This window comes from Cyanistes caeruleus, chromosome 3, assembly GCF_971803275.1.
Source record: "Cyanistes caeruleus chromosome 3, bCyaCae1.hap1.1, whole genome shotgun sequence".
In the NCBI taxonomy this organism is placed as follows: Eukaryota; Metazoa; Chordata; class Aves; order Passeriformes; family Paridae; genus Cyanistes; species Cyanistes caeruleus.
The window spans coordinates 25,248,728-25,274,062 of NC_141703.1; the positions used below are offsets into that span (position 1 = coordinate 25,248,728).

At 37.7% G+C, this 25,335-nt stretch overlaps 1 long non-coding RNA gene across 1 annotated transcript; it reads right to left on the reverse strand.

Moving 5' to 3' along the window:
- Positions 1-242: 242 nt before the first annotated feature.
- Positions 243-23,323, reverse strand: LOC111922765 (uncharacterized). Its single transcript, XR_002860712.2, has 3 exons — positions 23,188-23,323; positions 20,148-20,355; positions 243-516 (listed from the first exon to the last, which is right to left on the reverse strand). It is a non-coding gene; the product is annotated as an uncharacterized LOC111922765 (long non-coding RNA).
- Positions 23,324-25,335: the final 2,012 nt, after the last annotated feature.

Here is a 25,335-nt window from a genome sequence, read left to right on the forward strand (position 1 = left end):
TGCTGTAGGCATATGCAAAACAACAGCTTCCTAGCATGGCACGTGAATATCAGTGACAAAATCATGGCTTCAAGTGACCAGGACTGACAGGGAGGCTGCTTACAGCCAGGCACAGAATGAGACTCCCTCCCTAGGCAGTGGGGAAATGGTTGCTTGCCTCAGGAGCAGAAATACCCAGTTCCTCAGATATGCTACCCTGAAATTAATTTATTAATATATTTGTCATACATAATTTTCACACCTTTTATTGCATTTAATTTGGTCTTGGCCTTCATTGAACTGACTCTAAGTATTGATGTGTGATGAACTCTGGAAATATCATTGTGCACAAGAGGCAGGGACCATCCAGAGTATCACCCCTAGAAATTCAAGTTCCCTTTGCAAAGAACAGATGAAATGTATAACCTTCTCCAAGGAATCTTCACTGCCAGTATGGTCCAGCTGTGACTTGGTGGATTTTCCTCTGGACCCTCTGTGTCAGATGCTTTCTTTATAGGGAGCAGTTCCAAAACAACTCTGCATAGACAAATAAACAGAGCTCAGGTCACAACCCACTGCCAGTTGCATTGCTCACTCGGACACCTCACAAACAAGTTAGTTTCTGCAGGACTGCTTGATCATCTATCCTGAAAGACTTTGTAAGACCTGCTCTTATAAATTACTTAAAATAGTCACTTGGATGAAGTACAGTGTTGAGAGGGAAATTAACTTTCCATAAGTTTCTCTGAAGAGCACCAAAAGACTGTCATTGTACGCCAATTAAAATAGCAGTGATTTTGGTGTGGATACCCGACCACTGAAATCAGAACAGGGACAACAGATAGTTTCAGAAATAGTTCTGAACATACATTAGGTGTAATGGCTTTTTGAAAGAGTTTTTATTTAATGACAACATTTGGGGAGAAATGGAGTAGAAAACTATGGAAATTAAGTGGCCATTATTCCCCAAAGTATTGTTGCCAGCAACCTTTCATGGCTTACAGTTAGTAGATGCTCACCGGGATTCTTTTTCATTGCAAGCCACATTCACTTCTTCACATTATCCATGTCACTGGGCTCTCTAGTGCCTCTAATTTTACCTCTGTTGCCTGCTTATTTGGGCTTGCTCAAACTGGTTGGAAACTATTATATGTTGTACAATTTTAACTGGTTATCATTTTCTAAATATTGCTTTTTTACATGCATCATCTCTTTCTGTATTGGTGCATATCTGAGGTGTGAATAGATATGGAAGGCAGAGGATGAAGAATATATTTTCCTTTAAATATCTACTTGGGACATGAATAAAATAAATGTATTTGAGAGGATGGCTTATGCTCATTTTGAAAGCAGAGGCTGCTCTTACATGCCATAATAGTACTGCAGAGTAGGGAGCTGTATCTTGGTCCATGGAGCCACAAAGAGAATAAAGATTGCAAGTTAGTGCTGACATTTCTGATTTCAGGAATGAGGAAATGTCCCTTCCCCACCATCTGGGATTATTTTTAAGTACTTGACCTTAGTGGAGCTCTCTCGATGTGTTCTTGGAAACCACCTGAACTCAGTTTTCTTATACCTCCATGGTATTTTTTGACAGAAACACCAAAAATACTTTGGCATCTCTCTCTCTCCCCATCACCTAACCCTTGAACTTTGCAGCAAAATTCACCACAGATCTGCATGCCAGCAGGTTACAGCTATGATTCCTCCACACTTAATTCTGCCTCCATCCCCCATCTATGCTTCAGTCACTAGGCAGGACAAAAGCTATCACACAAATACAAGTTTCTCCAGACATGGAGTCATTACTGTCATTAAGGTGAGGTAAAGGCAGATGCTGATCTCAAACTTTTATCAAAAACTGCAGGACAGTCCTGGAGACACCCAGATTGTGGCAGTGAAAATTAGTGCTGCTGTGACAATACCGAGAAAAGGTACAGACCAAAGTGCAATTTGGACTTTCTTGCAATCCACATAGTTGCACTGGAAGTATTTTTACTACCCAAATGCTGATTATTGGTCATAAATACCTGTTTTCTCTTATAAATAATTCCAATAATTTTATATAAAATTTACTTTTTTCAGATTTTATTATTTCTACAGAGATTTAAGGTTCTAAGAATGTATCCCTGGATAGTTTATATCTGGGTGTTGTGAAGCTCAGCACAACTGAGAACTAGAAGCCAGCTAGAAGCCAGAAGAATGATTCACAAAGTATTTACCATCACAATGAACACTAGGAAAGTAATTCTATACTACAACTCAAACTCTTGGTTGCTGGAAAACAGAGACCTTCTGTTGTGTCTGAAATGTTAAAATTTTGGCTTTGTGCTCACCACTTATTTCAAGGGGGAAAAATGAAGGCACACTTTTTGCTAGACTCAAATCATTCCTGCTGAAAAGAAAGTAGACTATAATACTTTACAAGTTGCTTCAAAGGATGGTCACAGGAGCCATCTACAAATCAATGATTCCTGAGAACTTATTAGAACATGCTGTTCACACATGTGAACAAACTGAATTGTTTCTGCTAGAGAAGAATAGCTTTGAGCCATGACTTCCAAAGCATACTGACAACAGCTTTCTAGACTGAGTGACCTCTATCAAATCCAAGGTCCACAGAGATGTTCCTCCACATTCTGAACATCCACAGCATGGATAAATGAATATAGAGCAATATTGCAGTGCTTGTCTTTTTATGAAGCGTAATACAAACCCTCCCCTCTCAAGAACCTTTACTACATCACTGAGAGATACCACACAAATATTCAGCCTATACAAGTGAGCCTCTACAAATATGATAGATGTATTGTATGTGTTATACATAGAGAGAGGAAAGGAGAGGGATTTTCTACACCTTATTTCTGTGCAGATGGGAAAAAAATCAACAAATGCAAACAAAGGGAATAGGGAAAAAAACTAAAAGTATAGTGACTCTCTGAAAATATAGTGAGATTATTTTTAAATAAAGCTTGCATCATAGTGAGACAAAAAAGTTCTGGTGAGGACAAAACCTACACCCATTCCCAGAGATAACAGAAAGCAGAGGAAAAGAATGGTTAATGAATGGTTAACATCTTAATTCAGTGTTTTGCAGGTGTACAAATACATTTCCCATTATGACCTAAAGATTATGATTGTCAGATTTCTGTATATTCAGATGAGCGTGTTAATTAGGTAGCGTTAACTATAAAGGAAATAATTCTAAGAGAAATAAATTAAAATAGTACCCATTCAGACATTATCATGAACAAATATGTAAAAAATGGAAAATTGGAACTGACACTACTTAAATAACTGGAGAAGGTCACAGATGTGATTTTTTTTCTTCCATTTTTAGCATTATGGAATTTAAAAGCTGAAGTAAGAAATGAAAAAGAAAAAGAATAAACAGCATCAAGACACCACCATTAGTCAAGACCTCTTGCATGTTTTGTAGACCTGTCCAGACATGGTAAGAGCAGCCTGCATGTCCTGTAGCAAGCTACATGTTTAGAGAAAATCTGGTTTGGACCTTAAGTCTTCAGAGCATTTCAAGACATCCGAGCAAGGAACATGGACTTCTGAGAAATACTTTCTTACATACACACAGAGGTCTTAGAAGTCTCCAGTTTCCAGTGCTGAAAAAGGAAACAGCAATAACAGAGCCTGCAACTGACATTTTCTTACCAAAACAACATAAACAAGGTATCTGTGCTGTGGAGAAGTCCTCTTGTAAGAAACTGAAATATCAGATAACAGGACTTGGAAGGTGGCACAAGGGGAATAGAGCTGTAGAAAATACAAGAAGGCATATATTTTAACAGAAGGCAGGGGAAATAATTGTTGTGAAAGAAGTGGGCGGGCACTGGCAGAGGTGCCACAGAGCCTGTGGAATCTCCATCCTTGGAGATACTTACTACACTGCTAGACGAGCCCCTGAGCAACCAGTTTTAGCCACAAAGTTGGCCCTGCTTCAAACTTCGGGCTAAGCAGGTGGCCTCCAGGAGTCACTGTCAGCTTTATCACTGAGTTACTGTTAGAATTATCTGAAATGCTAGGAGGAGGACTTTTTCACATATGTGAAATAAATCTCTTCCCATGAAGTAAAAATAAAACAGGAGTACTATTTTTGTTTATATTTCTGAGGTATTTAAAACACACAAGAAGCTCATATATCCGTCAAACTATCATATATACATCAACAAGCAATATTTACCAGAGAAATCTTGCAGTCTGAAGTAGAGACAAAGACAGGTGAGAAGTATTGGAAAAGAACTAGATTATGGCATAATATCCAAGCAGAGAAGATCACTCCAGATAATAAGACTATAGTGTGACAGCATGGTTGTTATTTGCACTGCTCATCCACGTGGAAACAATGGGACACAAAACTCAATGACAGTATACTTATAATCTCTCACGGGTCTTAAAAAGTAAACACAGCTATCTACTGTGTTTACTGGCTGGAATTTTATTTTTTTAGACCTAGATATACCACAAAGTGTTTGGAAAAACCTAAAATACAAAAGCAAAAACGTACAGTGTTGCATGTACATAGAGAGTTTAATGGCTTAGTATGATCAACATTTAATATTGAGCGTAGTGGTTCAGGATTCACAACACTAAAAATTAAACTGGGATTTGCCATATTTCTAAGTATGATAATATAACCATTTAAGTGAATAATCATACATTAAATGTCTTCATTTAGCTTCCTCCAGTTTCAATCACTCATCATTTCATGCATGAACTCTCTTTCTGAAGGTGCTAATTTAACTGAAAGCATTGAAAGTATTTTGCTTGTTCATTTTGTTAACACAAGTTTATAGGGTACAGTCTGGATTCAAAATACTCATGGTCAAAACTGCTGCAAATTTCAAAAGCATTACATTTATGTACACACAGCAGAGAAGTCCCAAAGGCACCTTCATCCCTGTTTCTATACACTTATCTGTGCAGGCAAGTCAAAAGTAGCACAGAGCAGTCAGGCATTGTGATTCTGCTTAAGCCCTCATGGGCTTTGCAAAAGGGAGGCCTATCTCACCCACAAGGCCCAAACCCAATTGAATTTTTTAAAAAAATCTAAAACAAACAACCCAAAACACTAATTTGGCAGTGCCAGAAAACAGATGACTGCCACCCTTTTCCCCTTTTGTCTGAAGACTTGTCTGTACAGAAAGCTGGCATCAGCTTTTTCCTCTGTGAAAAGACAAGATTAAGTATCTTTCACAAACCCAGAAAAGTGACTGCCCTCTAAAAGATAGGGTATTCTTGGAAATGGGATACCTCTGTCTCTATGTCTTTTTAACTAAATAGTTCAGTAACTTGAGAATTAATAAGATTTTTTTTAGGAGAAACTAGATAATAACTCACTACCTAAGTAATTTAGGCATTGATACTGAGAGGAATGTGGAATCCATCTAATTTATTTGTGAGATGAAGTTTTACATGTAAAGTGGAAATATCTTCTCGGAAGATGATGGGTCACAACCCTGAACTCAGAACCTGGATCATGCCATAGTTGGAGGGGGTTCAAGGTCCTTGTCACGGAGTTGATTATTATTTGTAGGGGAGGCAAGGGATAGGAAAATGTGGTTGTTGTAGACACTTGAAGATTCACACAGAAGAAGATTCACAACAGAGGTTTAGGGAGCCCATCTTTGCAACACTGGGCCTTCATGAGAACAGCAGGCTTTTCAATTTCTACCTTAGACAGCTCCTTTGTCAATTAATCTTCTTCGGCAATAAGGTACAGCTATGCCAGCCTCTGGCTAAAGAGAGTACACAGCTCACTGTACATTGAAGGACACCAAATGAAAGCAAATATGCTGAGGGAACAGAAATCATACAGTGCCAAGAGCAGTGTCAAGGACAATTCTCCATTCTTCCACTGAATAGTTTTTTCATGAAAATTTCTGATCAGATGCAGCCCTGCTGCAGGCCTGTGTAAGACCCCTGCACCCTCACCCCACCTGCTGCAGCAGCCCTTGAGGGACAGTCCTGGGCTGAAGGGCACCTGCTGGCCTCAGCCATCAACACTGACACACACTCGCAGAGGACAACACAGAAAATAGAAATATTTTCTTCATGCAGTGCTTCACATAAGTGAAAAGATAGACCAAAAGGAGAATTCCAGAATGTTACCTTCATGCAGGTAAATCAGAAAGCCCAGCCTATGTCTATATCTGAACACTAGTCAAAGTGCATTTTTTGAAGGTTATAACATCAGAGAATCATTTAAAACACCCCAAAACATGAAAAAAATGGGGTTTTCCATGAAGGGCGTTTTCATAACTAATGACGTCTAATGCACTTATCCAAATATCTTCGCCTTAAATATCTTAATAGAAGGGATGCTATTCTCAGCCTAATGATTACGTGGTCGTGTAGTCAAGCCAGCCTTAAAATCAAGATGTGTTTCAGGTCATCCAAACAATACTAATCACTCTATGATCTTTGAATCACTAGAATGCTATATTTGACTTCTATATTTGTAGCAAATACAAGAACACTGGAATGTATTAAAAGACCTAAATAGTCCATTTTCTCTACTTCAGTCACTACTCACAGCCTCTTCACTTAAATATAGGAAACTGTTGAAAACTGCAAAGTAGGAGGGATTGCTATTTAAATAATCATATAGTAGTGTTTGTATATACCATACCCTGCTGCTGCAGTTTTGGACTGGATTGGACCATCTGCTTCAGACAGAACATTAACTGATGCTGACCTAGAGCTAAACTTGAAAACTGAGATTAATTTTTTTTTTTTTTTTTTTAAAAAAAAAGACAAATCTTTATTCAATTTTAATTCTATATAATTTCATCCAGTATGGTATGAAATGTAAAATCAGCAATGGCAGCCACTTACTTAAGTGTACTCTGACTGATTAACAGAAAGAACAGATAACTAAGCAAAAGAGAAATTAAAAAGAAAACTTTGAAAAAAAACAAATTTACATGGCAGAATTTAAGATTGTTTTTCTATCATGTCCTTTGGAGAAAGGAATTCAAACCAAATTGAAGACAATAGCACAATTTATAAGAGGTAAAAGACAGGACAGGAATCGAAAAAGCTGAAAGGGAATTTCAGGAGTAGGTATGGAAAGACACAGAAACCAAATAATGCATTATCTAAATACCTGTGGAGCAGGATAGTTTTGAAAGAATCAGTGGTTCCACTGGGCCTTTTGGAAGTGAAAGGATCAGTAAATGGGGATGAAGTCACTACATTTGTCAAAAGTTCTTTTTGCTTCAACATTTTCAGGGAAAATATCTGCTCTCTTTATCATATAAAGAAGCACTGTTAGAAATTAAAGCTTTGGAGTTTTTATTTAAGAGCTTTTATAACAAAATACTTCAATTTGTCTTGAACCACCCAAGAATTAACACTTGATTCATGAAGACATTAGTGGGTTTAATTGTTGTCTCACCACTATGCTCAAGAAAAAGTAATCGAGACCTTAGACTTTGCAGTTTTCATCCACAAGGTGTACTCAGGACCCTGGGTAGTGTGCAAGGAAACTTCACAGTCCTGAGTATGTTGAGGTCCTGAGTAGTATTTACTGTGCTTTTCATAAGAAAGTTGTTCTCTGACCATCCCTCACAGACCCCTTTCTGCATCTTCTAAATATAACACCTTGCAAGGGCCTCTCACAGACCAGGATTGTGGTTAGACTACTAAGGAATTGTCTCTGTTCTGTTACATCAAGGGGAGGCCCTATTTCTGTACTGTCTGTTTGACTGACATTGGGACGAGTTTTCATCCCATGAGACATGCCACAAGATTTTTTTGAGACAATAGCAGTTCAGAAAAGTATGTAGACTGAGGGACACCTACTCAATATTAGACTCATCTGCTGAACTATCTCGTGGCTGATCATGGACTTAGGCCATGGAATCTGGCACATCCATTTTAGATTAGACTGTACAACTCCCTGCTGTGCCCTGTATTTCCAGTTTATATCATTCTAATATGAATTCAAATGGGGAAAAAGTTATTACAGAATAAACAAACCCTCTTTCTTGGTCTGTGTCAGTTTAGCTCAAGGAAGAGCTGGGCACAGAATCTCTGGTCCCTTGCCATCAGTGTGAGAGGAAGTGCTGAGCTACCCCCGGGACTCTGAGCCCTCTGAAGGATCAGCTCTTCCCACAGCATAATGAATGCTGGACAAAAGCTTTTTTATTTTGTTAACAGGCACTCTGGTGGAGTTACCTTCCTCTTGGTTTGTAAGAGGTGATGGTTGCAGGCTTACTACTCTTCTATCAGACCGAGGGAGGAAGCATTCAGTGCTTGTTCTTCTGAGGCTCATCATTTGGGCAATCTTTCTAAGGATGCCTTTCTAAACCTGGCAGCAGAGCTTCTCTGTCAGTTCAAGTATCTCACTTCTCCACCTTCTTGATTAAACAAAGAGCCCATGGTTGATTCATCAGTGAATTGGACATAACAGCTGTCTGCCCACAGTGTGAACTGCTTCCTTTGGCTGGAAATGTATGTAAAACTTATGTCCTATTTTTTTTCAGCATGAAGTATGTTATATCAGTTTAAGATGCTGGAATACTTTCAGGAGTTGTGACATCACTTCAGATTTCTCATTTTAGTGAAATTTCCACTATTGAAATTAAATTAATCACAGAGCAAGGCTGTGGAGAAAATTGATACAGATGCATATCCATGTATTACATGTGACTGTGTTACAGAAATAAACATTAGTGAAAGTTCATATTATGCAAAAAAAGAAATTCACTCTCCAGTCTGAAAATCTCAGGCATCCTACAAGAATGTTCAACAGTGAAAGATGACGATGGTTTGGTTTGTTTCATCTATCTTCCTTCCATCAAAATTTGCACTTACGTGCAGGAATAAGTTTCTTATGTTTTCATTGCTGATGCTTCTGTCTATTCTCTGCTGATAGTTTAAAGCTTTTCTTAGTTATGCACATCCTTATTTCCACCCATCAACAGGCAGAATTATGAAGCAGTCTATAAATTGCCATTGGGAGCAAAACAAACACCACCAGGCCTTGTTCTGATTCTGGTGAAAACCAGATGCTGGCTTTTGATTTCTCAGTTGTCAGCTTTGGCAACTGTATTTGCCAATTATTCTGATTATTCCTCTGATTATTCCCTCCCTTCTCTGAACTTCTCGTGGGCATTGGCTTCTAGGGGTAACAGATCTCCCACCTAATGACTAAGGAAGATGTTTACTTTTAGAAGTGTGGTTTTGAGTTGAAAATCAGCCTGGTTTCTTGGGGTGTACTGGTAAAATTGCCAGGAAGGGGACCTGGATAGAGGAGGGAGCACAGCCTAAAAACTACATTGAAAAATCTCCATTTGTTACAGAAAAAAGGTTGAACTTTCATTCTACTTAGCCAGTAAATCAATAAATAATAAAAATAATGTTTACAAGGTTATAAATGGGCTTCAAAGTAAACAGACCATTCAGATGAATGGTAAAGTTTGCATTCCTTGTAGAACTATTGATCCTGTCTGGAAACCTGTAGATTCAAGAAAATAGCACTGCAGCATCCACATTTTAGAAGATTTTTTTTTCTACCAAGAAGGGCTATCTTTCAAAACAAAATAAAAGTTTGAAATTATAAAAGGCAATTTTCATAAGCTGTTCCACATATTTTCAGCTTTATGTTATTAAGTAACATAAATTTTTTTCCAGTAGTAAGATTTTGACACTTAAGTAACAGCAGCAGTACTGAAAAAACTCATAAAATAAATCGACTTGGAATAAAAATCATGGTCCTATTTAAATGTAGTGTCTTACTCTCTAACAGGCCACCTTGTGAGCAGTTTTGAGAACATTCTGCTGGCAGCAGGCATTTATACATTAATTTCTGTGCATATAACCATTTCCTTATTATTGTTACTTGTGGAATAGCAGAATCCACTGATCATAATACATGTCCTTTAATACAAGTTTGTGTTCATTGTTTTTTTTCAAAAAGGCAGTTTTCTGTTCCAAAAGATCAGTAAAAAAATTGGGATATTTGGATCTTGAAAGAAAGTACTGAAGAAGCCATTTTTCTTCCCTCAATTTGACAAATGATTCACACACAGCCTTTTTCACTGTAGACCAAAAGCCAGGTAAAATGAACACAGCCACTGGATTCTGCCTGTATGAACATTGTCCAATTGCAAGTTTCTCTGCTAATCCTCACTACTAACATTCAAATATATCACTGATAGGTTATAGATAGTAATTTCCAAACCACACCTTGTTTTCACAGAGAGTAAATTTCAGGAGTTGATGGAATTTCCCTTTTTTTTCTTCTAACAAGAAAGACCTCTAACAAGCAGAAATTATTTTCAACTATCGCAGTCCTTCATGGAGACTAATTCTGAAGTGGCAGGATACATTATTCAGTTAATATTTTCAATGGGTGCTAGACCATCACTCCTTATACTTTGGACACAGTGGCACACTCTTTACCCTCTAGTTTGCATATAAATGTGCAGGGAGGGTCTTCAAAAATGAAAAGGTATTTTTTTTTAACTTTGAAAAAAATTGAGATTGTCTGTTAGTAAGATGACTAATGCCAATTTTTATACAATAAAATCCAGCCTGAGATATCTTGAAAGCAGACAATAACAAGAAGTTATAACAAATTGGAAGCAGGACATTCCTTGGTGTTTGCTGGAGTGGCAGACCCTGATGAAGGGGTCTGTCACACTCAATTAAATAAACTTATACAATCACTGGAATATTTTGTAATGTCTCATGTCTTCAAATGGTTTCCAGAAGCACACCGTTTTCAGGTTTCTCTGTCTGGATGGTTTATGGTTTAATGCCAGCTGGCTGCTAAACACAATGCACCCACTCCCTGCCTTTCCCCATCAAGCGAAGGAAAAAAAGGTAGAATCAATAGTTTGCAATAAAAACAGTTTTGTTATTATAAGAAAAAGAGAGAGAGAGAGAGAGGCATAAAACCCAAGGCAGACAAGTGATTGACAATACATTTGCTGATCACCCACCAACAGATGCCCAGCCTTCCCTGAGCAAGGAATGATTTGAGAAAATCCCCCCTATTTATATACCAAGCATGACATTCTATACACCAAAATGCCCATTCAGCCAGATCAGGTCAGCCTTCCTGGCCAAGATCCCTCATGGATTTTTTTTCAGCTCCTCACTGGCAGAGTATGGGAAACTGAACAGTCCTTGACTTAGGGTAAACACTATTTAGCAGAAAACCAGAGTGTTATCAACATTATTCTCATACTAAATCCAAAACCCAACACTGTATCAGCTACTAAGAGAAAAGCTCACTCTATGTCAGCTGAAACTAGGACACTGGATCTAACTGTTCTCCTATGAATTGCATCAGTCTTAATTTATTCTTGGTACCTTTTCTGTGGTTTTGCTTGTAGTGTTTTCTCCTGCTAGGAAGAGTATAAACATGGCCAAGCATTACCAGCGCTCTTACACGTTCCACAAGGCTTGTATAAAAAGGCCATTTCTTGATGACCTTGTGCTTTTGTTTATAATTATCAGCATTATTCTTCCATATGTGATTGAAAGAAAGCAAGCTGATTCAAGGATGTAGAAGATTGAATACAATATGGTCTTACACAGCAGTGAGAGTGTCCTGACAGTGGACTGGAAGGAAGACAAGATCACTTCTTTCTGCTGCAAGATAGATAGGTTTGAGCATGGACCATCTCACTGGCAATACACTGGAGGATATTCCAGTAGTATTTACTGGACTCTACCATATCTTTTTAAACATTTGTCCAGAATCTTTTATTCTGTCTAACACGTGGTTCATGAGCCCTGAGTGTGTGAACTCAGTGGTTTTCCTTATCTGTGGATATTATTAATCCACCAGAAAAATTCCACTTACTCCATTGACTTCTGGTGACTCAGATGCAGAATATCAACATTATCCTAAGCAAATGCCTTCCTATGTGACAGTAGTATCTTGAACATAACAAAAGGAGACATTCTCCCTCAGAGAGTTTGCATTTACAATGCAAATATTCATTTCTGTCCTAAAAAGTTCCCTTTAAAAACTTACACTGACTGGCTTTGCAAAGCAGAGCAGTTCATGCCTGACTGCATGGTAAAGGCATTTGAAGACACTGCTGAAGAACTGGGCAAGCAGACCCGAGACACTGAGCTCTCTGGGATTCATAAATTTCTGCTGTCTAACAGAAAGTGTGGCAGATCTTCCTATTGGAAGAATATGTTAGATATCCTAGGAGACAGGAATTTTTAATCCTATTTATTCCTATTCCTAGGAATATCCTTTCCTAGGAAAGCTGCTTGCAGTTTTCTGAACTTTTGGTTATTTTTTAAAGTATGATGTCCTTTTAAAGTAGGAAGTCTTTATGGGGATCATGTACATATAAACACTGTGTTCCACTAATGGAACTTCAAGGATGTTGTTTTGCATCTTGCCTAAGAGGCCAAATACATCAATTTTATAATATACTCAACCTGTAAAAGCATTTGTTCTTAAAACTCCAGTCTCCTCACAAAGATGGGTATCCTATTAATGGAATCAATTAGTAGAGTTCAACATACCAGCAAATGAGAGCAAACAAAGCCAAACGAAATCCTTTTTTGCTTTAGATTTTTTTTTTTATGAAACCTATTGGCTTTTGCCTTTCAGACCCATCCCCCTTTACTTGCTGATTGTTCCACTGCCATTATGTCTAAATTAATGATGTGTTTGGCAGTCAGACAACTGATCCAATCGGCTGCAATGTCACATCTGAAAATGCTCATCAGCTCTGCAGCCTACTCATTTTTCATGACTGACATGAACACAGCCATCGAACAGTGTGCTTGCTCCTGCTCTCCCCACGCACTCAGCACACAAACAGCAACATTTACATTAATTTGGTGAATATTGAGTGTGGGGAGTTTCACTGCAGAGGAGTGGGAAGTAGAGGAGTCCAGCAACCATTGCACCTCACTCTGGGAGCCCAGCCTGGGGTTGCCCAATCCCTGCTAGAATAAGGCAGGGTGTATTTTTTTAGAGGGGAAGCTCTCTTTAGTAGGCAAGCTAGCCTAAATGTATTCCCAACTACTTGGCTGCAGCAAGAAGGCAGAAAAAAACAATTCATACCTATCTCTCTGGCACAGGCTCAACAAAATAATTTACATACTTTGTGCTGTTAAAATGGACATTCCTCTCTTCCACCATCCATATACTGCTAATATATTAGCAACAGCATTGGATAGTACAACAACCAGGACAGACTTCTGTGGAAGTCCATATGATTTAGCCTTCCATTTTGACAGTGAGGCTTAGAAAAAATGGAATACTTCCATTTTGAAGTATTGTTTCAGTACACTTTTCAAAGTAATTTTATACATGTCCATTAATTTCTTTGTCATTAATGTTTTTTTCCTTAGCTTGCTGATGTAAATACCATGTGAGACAGTTTTTCTGAGATCTGGAAAGATAACATCTGTTGTTTCTTCCCAGTGAGCTAAGTTACCCACTTTGAGAGATAAATTATATTTGGTTCATATTGTTTGTTCTTACCAAATCAATGGGGACCATTCCTCATCTCCTTATTTCTCAGGTGCTTAGAAATAATTCATTTGATTGCTCATTTCTTTTAGAAATTGAAGTTACTCAGGTGGTCTTTAATTTCTTAATACCATTTCTTTTAAACATAGAAATGATAGCTGTCCAGAGACAATTTCCTGGCAATTCATCCACCCTTCCAAAGTTCTCAAAAATAACTGAGCAGCCACATGATTCATCTGTTAGTTCTTTAAGTATCCTCGGAAGAATTAATCAGGTTTAGCTGATTGAAAATCTGTCATTTATGTTCTTTTTCTTTAGGAGGCTGAGACTCTGCTTACTCTTTTGCAACTGGAATTAATTGACTACTTGCCACCTCAAAACTGACCTTCTTAATGAAGTGCAATATAGAAAAACTTTGTTCAGTGTATGTTCCTAGAAGAAATCTCTAGTACTGATGTCATAGGCATTACTGCTAAAAACATTTTCCCCTAGATAAAGTGGAAAAAATACTGGAAAAGAATAAATAAACATTTTCCCTTTTTAATCCTTTATCCTTCATTCTGAGCTGATTTTTTTCCTTAAGTATGGTATATTTTTTTCCTTTCAGTATGGCTACACATTTGCAGCAGTATTTTCAAGTATATTGAATTCTAATTAATCTCACCATGTCACTCTGGCTTGCAGGTAAAAGAATTTATTTTCCCCAGCCAAGAAAAACTTAACAATTAAAGCACTCATAGCAGAATTCTTATCTAGATATGAATAGGATGATGGCAGATAAATAATTTTAAGCACAGAACGGTGTTATCCTCTGAACCAGTAAGTCCAAAGATACTCAATAACACTACAAGGATGTAGCATGTTAAAGACAATGAGCATCCTTCTCTGAAACTACTATTAGTTTCTTTTAAATGTATAATTGATTGGTTCCTCCAATATACCAATTCCTTCTACATTGTTAGCAACAGCATCTGATCAAATATTCTTTGCTTCAGGACTGTAGCTGTACTTACCATGTCATGGCAAGACTGAAAAGTTCTCTGACAACTGCTTCACAAGACAAGGAAAAGGCTGAGAATAGCGAATGAGACCACCCATGCTTCACACTCAAGTTTAAGAGCTCTGCAACAACAAAGCTCACTTTCTTACTTTAAACCTTTCATTGCCACTCAGTTTTGCTATGTAAATCAGGGCTTATAGAGGACAAGCAGAAACTAATATGAGAATGAAGTGCATTAGTTCTAAGACAATTTTTACTACTTTAGATGTCTGCTCATTTAGAATGCATGCCAAATTACAATTATGCATGTGAACCAAAGGTAGTCTGACTTAATTGTCTGAAAAGTTTTCTAATTGCAAAAAAAAGTCTTCAAACTTCTGATTCACATAAAAGACATGCTTTACAGGCCTCTGGGAGAAATATTTTAGCCGCCTTTTAAAAATATATTTATTTTGTTAACTCCAGGGTTTATAAATATCTATATTTAATTTTTTATAACTAGTCTCTTTTCAAAGTAAATATTTTGCAAACTTAGTGAACTTTCTTGAAGCAAGCATTCCTGGATAAGCAACTCTGAGAATAAAAATATTAAAGATCTGGAAGCTATTGAAAAATGTTACATGAAAAGCACAGCATCAGAAATGCCAATGTGGAAGGAAGTAGGAAGAAGAGATGAAAATACAGAGTCTTTTGAAAACTAAAAGACAAATAGGAAAAGCCAGATATGACTACAGGTATTGCAGCACTGCTTTTTTTAGTGTTTCACTGTAGCAGTGATTTATACTAACCCACCCAGTGTACCATTGTGAAAAATTAGGAACATATCAGCCATGGAGGCAGTAACCTCTAGCAGTGGGATGGTAATGAAGAGTAAGGGGTTCTTTCAAACACTCTGTTAAAGTAAATTAAAGGCCTTCATCTATACCCACAGGATGTGTATAATGAGGCAATGTAAGCATGAAAGATAAAATTAGGAGTGCTAAAGTGCAAAATTAATTAATACCAAGAAGGACATGCATTTGAAATCAGAGGGAGATAAAAGAAAGTATAGGTTCACCATTTAATGGGGGAGGACAGCAAATAACAGGCATAAAGAAAACCAAATCTTCCCATTTTGCTTCAGTCTATATGAAAAAGATTCATTGAAAGCAAATATTACTGCAATTCATTTAAAAGAGTACAGTATGAAGGCCAGAACAGTTCAGTATTGTTTAGTTATTTCAAATGTATTTAAGTTCGTTCCTGACTAAATTCACCACTGAGAACATAAAGAACCACCCAAAGCAATCCCTGACACATTAGAACTACCTTTGGCAACTTCAGGAGGGGAAGGAAAGAATTCAAAATACTGCAGAGAAGCCAGCATAGTACCTGTCATTAAAAAGGGGGAACAGGAGATCATAGCCTCATTCAGTGTCCAGAAGCAGCATTAGACAAAGAATCGAATAATCAATGTATAAACATCTTTAGGATATGAAAGTGATTAAAACTGCAGACAAAGGTTTGTCAGGAGTAAATCACACCAAATCAATCTACTCACCCCTTTCATAAGGATAGTAATACTGTGATATACCTATACTTTGATAGAATTTTTTGAGTTTGCTTTGCATTATATTGACATAAACAAATTTCAGAAATATAGGCTAAATAAAATGCAAATAAAATAGCTGAAACTGCATTTAAACCAAAAAAGTCCCAAATACATTATCAGTGTAGGTATAATTCAAGCAAGATTCTGCACTGAATTTTCCTAGATCCAGTTTGATTCAATGTGTTCATTAATTACTCTGGTGACAGAATAGAGAATACACTTAAGGTGTTTGTGATGACACAATGTTAAGCACATAAGGGAAGACGGTATCAGAAAACTAATTGATCTTGATACATTGGATGTCAAACTTGAAATTCAAAAAAAAAAAACAACAGACAACAGATACACAATTACAAACTGAAAACCTGAAGAGGCAGCAATCCATCAGAAAGGGGCCTGCTATTGCAGCAGTTTGCTGAGTGAATAAAAGTTGTGACACTCTTGGAGAAAAAAAAACATAAGGCAAATCTAATTCTGGATGAAACTCAGAGGAATGACACCGTAAGAAACAACCAGGCTGATTCTGATACACTTCCAGTCAGTCAGGTTCCCACTGCACCTCAATGCCCCATCTCCTCAACACACTTCACACCAGAAACAATTTAAGGGGAAGCCAGCAGACAAAGACACAGGAATGAAAGACCAGGTTAAGGAAGAAACACAGCAATCCTTCAACATGCAAGAGCAGAGAGAGTTCTGTGATGGGTAAACAGAGGAGGCTGGAGGCAGCTGAATGTCTGTTGGCTGCTCCCAGAGCTGTGACAGTGTCCCAGAGAGCCAGGCTGCCAGCTACTGCTGCTGCCACCAAGAAAAGGGTTTGGATTGACTTATGGCTATTTTGGGGAGGACAAGGAGATCCCAGAAGCAAGAGTCACAAACTAGGATTGGGACAGGAGCAGCAATGTCAGTTTTCTATATCTTGCAAGCGCAGCCTTTCTCCATGAAAGCCATCAGCTTTCTGTACAGCCTACACTGCTGAGACATCTTGAGCTGTGCTGTAGAAGGTATAGAGAGCTTGGGAATCAGCTTGTGATGTCCACCAAGGGAAGAACAACAAGAATTTGATAACTTTACAGCAGAATGACTTTAGCAGAGATATTAGCAGGAAAGTCTTGAAAAGAAGGTCTACAAATTATTGCTCAGAACATCACAAAACTTCATTTGATAGAAGGATGAAGAGCTGTTAGGGGAAAAAACACACTCACACCTGCAAGCAGGTGTGTTTGTTGTCTCCCTGTGAAGGAAGACAAAAAAAAGTCACTCTCTGAGAGGCATTTCCATCATCACACTTCTGATTAATAACATTTCACTACATCTTCATGTTTTACCAGGAAAAAAAGTGGAAGCAGCACACTGAACTCTGTGCTGATGGTAACTTTCAGAGCCACTCTTATAGCCCTGGGACAAATGACTGATAAAATGAGCTCCAGCATAATTTTTAGCTACAATTATATGGTGTGTGACATCAGCCCATAGAAATTGTTTCTGGCTTCGCTCTCTGGCATCAGTGAGCAAGTGCTAAGTCATACATCTGTTTGGGAATGCAATCACATTATTATCTCCTGACAGAGAACATAATCAACTAATTTCAGCTCTGGTATAAATGGATAACCATTTATTATAAATAGATAACCATTCTCAGTTACCCTCTGAAGAAGCCTCCTTGTCTCTATTACTGCTGTATAGGTAAATTAAACTCCTTAATTTATGTGCTCCAAATTAGTTAAAATAATTTAAAGTAGATGGAGTTAACCGCTTGGAAGTTATTTCTCAATAACTAAGCTAATCATTCCTAGGGCTCTTTATAATCAATGCTGGATTGTTTCTCAGTGAATATGCACATCACCTTACTATTACTTCAGCAGAGTAATGCTGAGTTAAACCAGCTGAGGATTTGGCCCACAATATCTCAAGGGCACTTACTTTTAATTTAGTAATAATTACACTCTATGCTAATATACTAGAAGGTCTTTGGCCTTTGAGTTAATGAAATAATACCCAAATGACCCTCAGAATCCATTTCTTCAGCAAAGGGGAAAATTATTATTTCATAAACAGGAAGTAACCTCAATTTCTTATAATAAACTTCATTTTGCATATAAAAAGAGAAAGAAAAAAAAAGACAGAGAAGAAGAACAAATAAGAAGATAAATTTTAATATGATTTTCTGTGGTTCTTATCTCTCTAGTTTTTTATAACCCAAATCAAAAGTGTAAACCATGAATGCACACACACATGTGCACAAAAACATATCAAATTAACCCCTATTTCACTACCTATTAAAGGTTTCACAGAATTATGACAAATGCTACAGAAGGATGAGAAGCCATATGTTCTGCCACACCCAGGAAGCATTATGTCTCAGACTAGATTTATAATAACCTGGGAATGTTTGTCTTCCATCCTCACAGTGAACTAGTAGAGATTGAACATGTGGTCTCAGAATAACAACCTGAAAAGGTGATGGGAGGTCTTCTAAATTTCTCAAAGAAAAATTGTTTCATCTCCATCTCCTATGCACCATTTTTTTCCTTACCTTTTTTTTAACCCTCTCACACTGAGCTTATTTCACTATCACACAATTATATTATTTTACAGATTCACACAGAGAGGATCAGATCCTGCCAAAACCAAAGGATACTAGTGGAGTCTTTTTCCTTACACACTCTATCTGAAAGGAGAGATACAGAGGATAGATTTTTAACTTTTTTAGTCAAATAAAATAACTGTTTCATTCAGTTAGTAATATCTCCCACAGCAGGGAGCTGGAACTAGATGAACTTCAAGATCCCTTTCCAATACAAGTCATTCTATGATTCCATGATCCCTATGACAATTATTTCTATTTTGTATCTGTTCACATCTGAGCAGTTCACTATAGGTTTTAGTAGTACAGCCGTAGGAGCCGAATTTTGGTCAAAGCTCTACATAAATGGTCCTTCCCTGTTTTATGTGAAAATGTTCACCACTCTTCCAAAGCTTAATTTCATGAAGAATCTAATGAAATTTGAATTTTGAAAATACAACAAACCATACTGATTTCTATAGTTAGACCACCAAACTAGAGCAACATTGTATTGCAAATTACAGCTACACTCTGACAAGGCATGTAATCATTTGATAGGTTGCTATTTTTTGTATTACAGCAATAGGTCCCATCTTTAAGGTCCATTCCAACCTAAGCCTTTCTATGATTTTGAGTTTGAAATATCCTGCAGGCATTTTTTAAGTGACAGAGAATTCCTAGAATTAAGTCAAAACAATTTTACAGATTGTAGAATGGTTTGATAATGATTAGAAGGTGACCTCTGAGGAAAGTTTTTGGCTTAAAAGTAGATAAAAATAAAGCCCTATTAAAGCTGCAAGCATACAACACGTAGTGATTTGAAAATCAGCTGGTAGCCTGAAAATACTCCATATTAATTTTTTTTAAAAGTAATCTGTGTCCCTCTAATCTTTTTTATGCTCTGAAAAAAGCCCCAATAACAACAGGATTGTGTCCTAATAAATGCTGTATTTAGTCCTGATGAATGCAGAAATAACACAGACATATTAAGACTGAGAAAAAGATTTTGTTGAACTTTGTGCTGAGTTGGTAAAATAAATATTGAGGAAACCATAAAACTTGTTCCTTTTTATCCTCTCTTCATCAAATTTACCATCATGTTTTCAGATCCAGAGCTGATATAATAACACCTTCCCAGTTTGACTTGCTCTGACGGTTTTGTAGCCTCACATAACCTGGTGATGGGATGTATTGGGAAAGGAAGGGAGTCACTGACAAATCTGATTTCTTAAAAATTACGTATTGTCCTAGAAGCACCAGTTATGCATGCAATGGAGACTTACTTCTCTGGGGTGAAGTAAGGTCTTTTATCCAGATTCTCAAATAATATGGTGATATTACAGCTCTTGGAACTCTTCTTAACCGATTGCACACATTTTAAGGTACAGAGTTACACTGGGTCATTTTATTGCTGTCTTTCTTTCTGTGACAGTGACCTTTGTGTTTTCTCCTATCCAGTGGCTTGAACACTACACCATCTCTCTTTCCCCCCTTCCCTCCATTCCACTTTGCTCTGGATGCTAAGGGCACTTACCTGAAGGGTCACTGAGGAGAGACAGAAGCTTCTCAGGCTGCGGCAGTAGCTGCCATGAGGCTTTTAATTTTATAGAAGAGTCTGTCTCTACTCTAAAAGTTAAGCTCTTGACAGACAGATGGTCCAGGATGGTTTGTCTTGACTTTCTCCAGGTGATTCTGACTTTCAAAACCTCCTCCACACTGCAATTTGGACTCTGATTTGGAAACTATGCAAATGAATTTTAAATATTGTCAGTAGTTTATCCTGTGAATTAGTTCTTCTCTTGTAAAAACCAAAAATCTTTCTGCACCTGAACTTCTGTGGAAAAGCATATAAAATTTTATAGTAGAAAATAATAGATTAAATATGGGGCTTGCCAAAATTCCCCTCTTCCTACTTTATAAATCAAACTTCCCAATTTAGTTAAAGCCAAATTCTTTCCTTGTGCTGTATTTCAGAGGTAGCTTACAGAAGATCACAGAAGTTACACAATGAAATTGGTGTGAATGACAAGGGAGTTGTCCATTCAAGTGTGTATTTCAAGTCTTACACTCTCAATCTGGAAGAATCTAGAAAATGTGAAACTATTATTGTCATTGTTGCAGAATGTAAAAGTCAGTTTCTCGGGAAACTAAGTTTCCTATAGAATAAGTGCAGTGATGCAAGTATTTCACCTTATTTTAAAAGCTCTCTGGAATTTTAGATTATGTCACATTTACAATTCTCCTATCTCAAGCAAGTGAAGCTCCACTCTGAGTTAGTCTCATTGAACAACAGTGAAGTGGAAATTGTAGTTAGTTACAATTGGTTTTTAATAGCCTTGTGTTGTCTTCAACAAGGCATATTAGAAATAATATACGAGGTTGGAGCAGCTGCTAAACTTGCATTTATGTATTACCAGTTTGAAGGAAATAATTAATTTTAACATTGTTACAGTCTCTGTATCAGTGTCTCAAAATAACTCACTGTGATTAATAGACCATGATAACAATTTTGATCAATGATATAACGTTTCTTCATTAAAAAAGAAAGAATTTATTGCACATTACAATTTTTTTGAACTGTATAGATTTCAATCTTGTCTGAAAATGCAATCTTCATCCATTCAGTGACACCAGAAGTTAGCTTCCTTTAGTCAAACATTTAGAAACCATACCTCAATTCCCTTTCCTCTTGTCATTATTTCATTTAATTTCATATGGTTTTAATGAGTGATTTTTTTTCAACAGTTTTTGAGTGTTTCAGATAGCAATATTTCATTCTGGAATAAAAGCTAATGATCCATAAATACTTAATGCCATATTTTTATGGCCAGTAAATTAGTCTTAAACGAGTTCAGTAAGTTCTCTGACACATGTCATTAATTGCTAATGGTGTTTTAACTAGATAATTGTTGTAAAAGGTTGTTCATCATCATCATTGGTGGGTGACTGTTCCTTGCAGTCTGTCCTGCCTGGTACTGCTGAACTTTCTCTGTCTACCATTGTGTGCAGCAAAGAGATCAGGGGACTGTGAAGCATAATTTAAATATCAAATTCAAACACATCTAGTGGACAATGAACCTACAGATCATCAGACTTAGTAAGATCAGATTACTTTTTGTTTTTTGGACAGAAACATGTGTATCGTATCATAGTGCTCCTTACACACGGCATAAATGAGTTATAGACCAATCCTGACTAAGCAGTAAAAATGCCTAAGCTTAGATCTAAACTGATTCAGGCATTAAATTACCTAAAGAATATGCTATGCAATGACTTGGTGACATGAGTAGCAAGTGATTAGTGTTTTCTGCTTAGGATAAAGGGGTAGTATGACCTTAATGACATGCAGTAATTAGAGGGAAAGTTCTAAGTGCTAAGCAAAGTGAACTTTTCAATACACAAGAGCAAGTTGCCAGTGAAAGTGAATTGAATTGAAAAGTAAAAGAATTGAATCTCCTCTTTGCACTTGAATCCTTGACCAGTATTATGCCTTCACAGGCTGTTGCCACCACGTTAATTATCAAGCAAACAGTTATCTTTGGTAAGGTCAGATCTAGCCACAAAGAGCAGTAATACAAAGTCTTGTTTAAGTAAACATGAGGCCCTAAGTATCCAGAGGCAAGGCCTTTGCTTGCTATTACAAGTCACTGGGTTGTCTTCATTCCTAAAAATACACATGAACTTTTGTCCTTGCTTTCACAAGCAGGTTTTCTTAGGTTATTGCTACAAATACTGCATTTTGGTGGTTTTGAGTCCTCTTTTCACATTTTGTTTGTTATTCTTTGGCCTTCCCACTACTTTTCTCTGACACACAGCTCCCTCAGAGGAGTCCTGTCTCATTACACTTCCTTTCCAGTGGTGGCCAGCTGTATATTTTGACTCCAAACGGCATTGATTGTTCATCAGACCCAGTTTGCTCCCCAGTCCATGCAACTTCCATAGGAGCTTAACCTAAAAGAGAGGTAGTTGACCTCAGTCTTAGAATAGAATCTTTAGGTTAGTGTTTGCTCAATCCTGAGGAGAGCAATGTGGGCAGAATAATCTGCAATCAGCCCCTGGGTGATATCTGCTGTCCTTTCCTTTTCTCTTTTGCCTGGAGTTACATGGAGCCCCATGGTCAGTATGGGCAGAGACTGGGGTTTGACTGTGCAGCTAAGGGCTGGTGGAAGTGCATTACATGCCAGCTCTAAATCCTCCCCAGAATGACTTGATTTCTTAAGGGAGGGTGCCCAACACTGCCAGCAGCTCTGTCTAATCCCTGCCATAGGAAGGAGGTCATAAGGGTTTGGAGAGCTTTGTTTGCCTTGCCCTCTATGTGTGTGTATGTGTAACTAGCATGTGTAAGCTGTGTATGCACCACTCAGAATGAATGAACTAATGCAAATTATAGTTACTTGTTTGATGTGCAACAGGATGATGAGGCTGGAGAGCTGTATTTTGCCAAGAAAATCAGGTAGAAAGGCATATGTTGTGCTCATGCTATATATCACAGTATTTTACCCATCTCATTGGCCACTATACTCCCCAATTTCTTTGTGCCCTTGTAACATGTTGTAACTGTTTACCAGCCTTACATGACTGAAAAATCCTGCCAGGCACAGCCTCCTCTAAGTATTTAGTAAAGCTTTTCAGGTAGCTCATGAAGAGCAGTGAAGACAAGCTTTTCTCCCCCAGAATGTCAGCCTCCTCAAGGCAGGCAGGACGCACCATCCTCAGCACTGATGACAGTCTGGCTCACTGTGCTGGGATCACCTAGAAACACCTTGTCTTCTCACCACTATGACCACATCTCCCAGCAATGTTCTTTCAGCAGCATCCCTTGCCTGCCACCACCTTTGGAAAGTTTCTGTTCTAGTCCCATATTCTTCACCCCCACTGTAAGACCAAGTAGGTACAAGTTTCAAGGTGCCGTGATCAGAAACTGCTGCTTTACCAGCTCACTCAGTGCTTGTCCTATTTTCCACTTGAAAATAGGTCTGAAAACAGAGGAAGAATCACTCTCTTCAAAATATAGAGCCAAAAGATGCTTTCATTGTCATTACAAGGTGAAAAACAGTGGTTAGAGAATGCACCTCAAAATGTGGCAAAAACCAATCTGGAAAAAGGACATACCATGGGAATACAAGTATCTCTGGAGTGAATGTAGGGAGTGGGAGGAATTCTCTCTAGTTTTCCAGTTGAAGCAGCTCCTTTGTACAAGTAATATTAAAAGATTACCTGAGAAGGAGTGTAGGAGTGAATAAGGAATATTACAGGAGACAGAAAACTTGATTGCCAGTCCCTGATCTTGCATGTTCTTACACAGTCTTATATTTTATCTACAGCCAGCATTGGATAAGAGGCACAAGCAAACTTTGGGACCTTGGGGTTTGTTCTGTTCAAGAGCAAGCTGCACCCATGGGCTCAGAAAACCCTGCTCAGTTCCATTCCTTATTTTCTGCCAAGAAGGCATTCCACACAGAAAAGCAGCCTCAGCAGATTGGATGGGAGAGGCAGGGAAGCAAAGCAGCCATACCTCACCGAGGTAAAATGGATTTGGGTAGAAAAGGGAATTTGCTGCTGTCCCACATCATAGGTCAACCTTCAAACCACCTAGCTGTTGTACAAAAACTGAGAAGCACCACCTCCTTCTTTAGGGATTGTAAGGTTTTGGGGGCCAACACCAGCCCTGACATTGCCTGCCAGATCAAAACATCTGCTGCAGATGAGAGAAAATGCACATATTTAAGGAGTCAGTAGGGTTTATGCATAAGAGAGGTAATAAATTGCTTTTGAAAATGCATAAGTAAACTGAAACTTCTGAAAATGAAAATTCTCTGAAACTCTTAGTCTGAAACAGCAAGCAAAACTCCATTTTTAAGGGGCTGAATTAGCAACAATTTAATTTTATAGTAAATGTTACAGCACTGTCAAGTATTGTTTCTGACTGTACTGGGAAAGCCACTGTACATAAAAATCACTTAACTGAGTTGCATTATGAAATGTTTTGAAGAACTTCAAGGGTTCTTCAGCTTACTGAAGTGAACTCATTGCAAAAATTGAGTTAAACTCCTTTGGGGTGAGCTCCTTTGGATATCTGGGGTGTTATTTGTAAAATCTAATATTTCATTGTGCATAAAGCTCTAGAAATAAGTCAGCCATTATTTAAGCCCAGGACTCCAGTTTCTACTCATGCTTTTGCTCCTCTCACAAGAGCTTACCATAATCCTCTTAATAACTATGTGTTCTGTTTACAATACTTTGGGCAATATCTACCCTATGACACTTTTTTTTTTTTTTTCAGTTGTTTAATGAAGATTAGATTAATTTCACTAGTATTCAAAGAGTGCTCTTTTCTAATGTTCAGTCATAGTTCTGCTGGGATTTTTTAAAAAGCCTAAGGGAGGCAGTCATCCAAATACCAGTGAATTTCCATGAGAAGAGGTTATGTAGCAGAGTAATCCTAGCTTTAATCATATTGCATTACCCAGGTTAGCTCCTGAAATACATTTTGCACACCCGCACACTTGCTTGGTGTTGAGTGATACTACCAAAAAAAATCATAAATAAATAAATAAATAAATAAATAAATAAAATTTAAAAATAAAGACACCTGTAACTGATTAAAAAAATGTCAAGCCTCATACAGTGTCATGTATGGGCTGAGGGTAACAGGTTATGTTAGCAAAAAGGAATTTGGGCAGGGCAGTACCTGCCTTGTTAGTGATGCTCTAAGGTCTCAA